We start from the raw sequence: 5,071 nt of genomic DNA on the forward strand, positions 1-5,071 counted from the left end.
GTGAGCGGGGAGGCGGGGCCAGTGCGGGGGCGTGGCCCTGTTGTGGGCGGGGCCAGTGCGGAGAGGCGGGGCTAAGGCCGGGAGGCCGGGCGCGGATGGGGCGGTGGGCCATGCGGGGCGGGGCCAGAGCGGGGGGCGGGGCCATGCGGGGCGGCAGGTGCGGCCAGGGGACCCGCGTGGCGGGAGGCGGCGCTCGGACCGGGCCCGGAAAGGCCGGCGCCGAGGAAGCACGGCGTTGTGGCTCGGCGGCTTGTGGTCGCGGCCCGGCCTCGGTCGGTGAGGAACTGGGGTCCGGAGGTTATGTCCGTTCTGCCCCCGCCGCCTTCCGCGGGCCTTCCTGGTTTTGCGGTGTTCGGAGTTGCAGAACTTCGCCCAGGCCACAGCCCAGCTACCGTCCTCCCTTTAGCCTATTAAACTCGCCGTGGAGGCGTCGGGGAACCTGAGAGTTGCGAAGAGAAAGCGCCTCTAAATGCCTTCTCCGGGCCCTGCATTTGTATTTGAGGAAGCTGAAGCTGCGCCGGTGAAATGGCTTGTGCAGACTTCCATAGCCCAGGTCGAAACGGCTTGGCCCAGGACTGGTTTATTTTTAGAGGAAGAACAATTTGCATTACCCCTTCAGCAATTAAATATCAAATAGCGACTTATTAAGCAGCCTCTCATCATGAGATCTGCCCTCTTTCCTCTCCGACCACATCTCCTGTTACTCTGCACTTCTACCGTTCCACTCCAGCCACACTGGCCTCTGTCCCTCCTGAACGCTCCAGGCTTGTCCTTAGATACGCGTGTGGCTAACTACCTCACCTGCTGCAAGTCTGTGCTTGTCCTGGCCTTCTGCAAAAACAAAATTGCAGCCCATCTTCCCATCCTCCTTACCCTACCCTACTATTTTTTCATGGCACTTAGCACGTCCGCCCACCCTCTACACTGTGCATATAGATGTTTATTTTCTCCCCCTTCCAGAATGTAAGCCTACAAGGCTGAGCTCTTTGGCACTCAGTTAGTATTTCTTGAATGAAAGATTACATGATTACAGTAGCATTAAGCAAAATTTTAGAGAGAAAAACTTAGTGAAGATACTGTACAAACTAGAGAGGAATTGTTAGCCAGATCATTTTATTTATATTAATGAATCCTGGAGCTCAGTACTCCTTAAACTTCGGTGAACATGTGAACTGCCTGGGGATTTTGTTAAAATGCAGAATTGGATTCAGATTGGGGCTCCAGATTCTGCATTTGTAACAAAATGCACAGGGAATGCCAATGCCTCTGGCTCTGAGAACACACTTTCAACACGAAGGCTTTAGCTCAGTCTAGACTGAGTTTTGGGGAATGTTTTGTTTGATGTGTTCATGATGCCCGCTGTCTTAGTCTGTTCTTGCTGCTATAACAAAATACTGCAGACTGAGTAGCTTATACACAACAGAATTTCATTTCTCACAGTCCGGAGGCTGGAAGTCCAAGATCAGGTACCACATTGTTGGCTAAGGGGTCTTTTCTGGGTCACCAACTTCTGGGTACCCTCATGTGATGGAAGAGGGAGGGATCTCTCTGGAGCTTCTTTTATAAGGCATTAATCTCATTCATGAGGCTTCCACCTTCATGATTTAAGCACTTCCCAAAGGCCCCACCTCCTAATACCATCACCTTTGGGACATAGAATTTCAACATATGAACTTAGGGGGGACACAAACTTTCAGGCCATAGCACTCACTACAGGAAAGGCACCTTCTAGTCAAGCAAGGATAAGTAAGAACTGGTCTCTGCTGTTTAGGAGTCGATGGAGTAGGACAGAATATGATATTCAGTTTGTTCTGTAAACATCTTTGTAGTAGCCATCACAGGTTGGGTTACCAGGAAGTAGACTCTGAGGGGAGATTAGTGTGAAAGACTTGCCCTGTTCTCTTGTGATCGGCCCGTGTGAGGAGTGAAGGACACAGGATTGAGTAGAGGGGGAAGTTGGTCTGTGACGCCATCACAACAAAGGCTTTAGCCCACCCCTTGGAGCTGGGATGACTTTTTAGAGGCGTCTTGAGTTGGTATGAGTGGCTGGGCCTTCAGCTCCCAGCATCTGTTAGTCATGGGTGCAAACCACTCCTGGAAGGGGACGTGATTTGGGGCTGTCCTTTCTTTAACTGAGACGTGCTTCAGAGCGTGTTGACAGCTGAGGGTTTCTGCCAGCAGCACCACCAGCAGCCGGAAGGGAGTGGACTGAGCTTCCGTTCCTGAAGGGGGATCTGGGCACCATCAGTGTCCACCACGGTACCTACCCTTCTGAGTCACTTGGAGACTAAAAATATTTATTAATTCGCTAAATATTATTACGTGCTGCTGTGTGCGTCCAACACTGCTAGGCACAATGGTGTAGACCTGAGCAAGACAGATGTGATCCCTGCGCTCGTGGGGCTTACAGTCTATGAGGAACTAAACAGGCATTAATCAAGCTATTACGAAAATAAGTACGGAAATTGTGGTAAGTGTTATCAAGGAGAGCGATGGATTTACAGCAGCACAAACAGGGACTTAGCCTAGTCTAAGTTTTAAGGAAATTCTTTCTTAAGGCGGTTACAATTATGTTATGACCTGAAGAGTAAAGGGGAGTTGGCCTGGGTAAAGCTGGGGGTTGGGAGGGGAAGGAGGGTCACAGGCTAGTGAGAGAATAGAAGGAATCCCATGTAAATCGTAACAGCCACACAGAAGGCCAGTGAGCAGCTCCAGTTTCCTTGGTAAAAATCCAATGCCTAATGGCTGGAGAATATCCAAGTGAATGTTGGTCCTCACTACATCCTCTGTGAATTTTTAAAACCAAGAAAACCAGTGTGGGACGAGGGGTGGGTAAGGTCAAGGCGAAGGGTAAACTGAAGTCTGATTGGGAGCAAGGCTGTATTTTGAAGGCCACACTCAACACGGCCTGGAGGAAGTTGATAGACCAAAGAAAATAATTTAAGAAATTGGAAGCATGACCAAATGAGAAGAGAGTCTGGGTGTGCAGCCAACTCTGCACCCGGCTCTTGTGCGTCGTCTTCCCTTTTCTCTAGAGCAGAGATGTCTACCAAGTTCCCTGTAAGGAAGGCAGATTGAAACGTGTGTGGCTGAAGCACATAGTTCTGAATCCTGCTTGTTCTATAAATTATAGTCAATACGCCCTACCCTCTCACGTCTACCCGTGCCTCCACACTGTCCCTTACTTCCCTTTGTTTTTCCCATGGCACTTTTTACCATGTGGAGATGTACATATGATATGTCCACAAATATCTGAGAACTGACATTGCGGTAATCATCACCAAGGAGAGCAACAAGACTCTAGGAGCGTAAACAGGGACTTGACTTGTTCTAAGATTTAAGGAAATTCTTTATATATGTGTGTGTGCTTGCACACATAAATATATGTATATTTACGTTTAGGCACATAATTGTTTTCAGTTCTCTCTCTTGCACTAGACAGTCAGCTCCTTGACTCCTTCACTTCTGTACTCTCTGCACCTGGACAAGTGCCTCTCATCTCGTTTGTATTTATTGAATCAATACATGAGTGAGCAAACAAGCTTGCACATGGGTGTGGGTGGCGGCACTCTAGTTAAATCCACGATAATTAAGCTGCAGTTGGGTCATGATGAGGACGGTCATGTTTGGATAGCTCCCTGGTACTAAGGTACCGTCCGTTCTCGCCCTGCATGTAACCCCCTTCCCAGGAAAGCTGTCCTGTTGACATCTGTTTGGACCACATCAACCCCTGACTCAAAGGCGGTTGCCCAGGGACTGCAGAGTCCTCCAGCGGGTGGCTTGTTTGGGAGCACTGCATAAGACAGAGGCCACATGTGAGACGGCGACTGTGGCAGACATTGTTCATTAGCTGGCTGCCAGTAGCGTTTCTCAACATCCTTCTGCCTTGCTGCCTTCCCACAATCGAGGCTATAAAAGCTCAATACTCACTTTCCTGACCTTCATGGCAGCCAAGTATAGTCACCGTGACACAGTTCTGGTCAATGACACATAAGCAGAAGTCTGTGTATGTGACAAATTCAACAGGAGAGCTTGCTGGCCTTGACCCTGCTCTAATCTTCCTGCCTTAAATGTAGACACAGTGATGCCTGGATCTGCAGCAGCCATCTTGCAACCATGAGGCAACACAATTGAAGATGAAAAACCAACAGCTAAAGATGGGAAAATAGAAGGACAGAAAACCTCAGTTGTGGATGTCAACATTGAGCTGCTGAACCAATGACTGCAACCACCTGCCTCTGGACTCTTGTTACAGGAGAAAAAGTAAAGCCTTATGGATGTAAGCCGCTTCCAGTTTGGTTTTCTGTTAATTGAGCTGAAATTTTGTCTCAGGCCAGCCTAAATAAATTCTCTTTCAGAGAGCTGGAATGTAAACCAAAACAGAATGGAGGGTGGCTGGGGGGAAGGGAGGAGAGAAAATGAAGGCAACAAAGTTGAGGACAGAAAGTAGAACGCTAGAGCAGTAAGCAAAGAAGATCCTTGTGGAAGGGAGAACAGGAGGCCCAGGTCTTGGGGCTGCAGCTGCCACCAAAGGCTTGGGAGCACTGCTGTGTACCGTACAGGGCTCCCTCCTGTGCTTCCGAGGACCAGCTCACTGGTGATGTTTCCTCTTCTGACTTTCCCACATGGCCTCACCAAATCCCTTGTCGCTAAAGGTAATCTGAGTGTCTCTGCCCCTTGCACCTCACAGAGCCCACCTAACATAATGTCTAGCCATGCAGGTCAGTCTTGCCGAGGACAGCTCCTCCGTTCTTCTGGAAAACGTGTCTCAACATGGCATAAATAAATAAAGAATTTATAATATGATTTTTTGGACTAGAAATCAAATCAAATCAAATCAAAATTCGTCCTCAGGGCCTCGCCTCCCTCCTTCAGGGCTGCTCCCTCTCTGGGTCGGTGCTCTCTCTCACCCTCACCCCGCCGGTGCAGCTTTTCAGATGCTGAGGGTCCTCCCACTCTGGGAAGATCCCCAGCTGCCCCGGGTCACAAGGCTGCAGCCCAAGCTCCTCTCCACCTTGCTCTTCCGTCAAGAGTTAGGCAGGTGGATGCTCTTAGCTGGCTCTGGGCAAAG

At 49.5% G+C, this 5,071-nt stretch overlaps 1 long non-coding RNA gene across 1 annotated transcript; it reads left to right on the forward strand.

Annotated features, from left to right (window-relative positions):
* Positions 1–2,011: 2,011 nt before the first annotated feature.
* On the forward strand, positions 2,012–4,804 carry LOC139073657 (uncharacterized). The gene is made up of 2 exons (XR_011522658.1): positions 2,012–2,470; positions 4,077–4,804. It is a non-coding gene; the product is annotated as an uncharacterized lncRNA (long non-coding RNA).
* The last annotated feature ends 267 nt before the right edge of the window (positions 4,805–5,071 follow it).

Source organism: Equus przewalskii, chromosome 9 (assembly GCF_037783145.1).
Source record: "Equus przewalskii isolate Varuska chromosome 9, EquPr2, whole genome shotgun sequence".
NCBI lineage: Eukaryota > Metazoa > Chordata > Mammalia > Perissodactyla > Equidae > Equus > Equus przewalskii.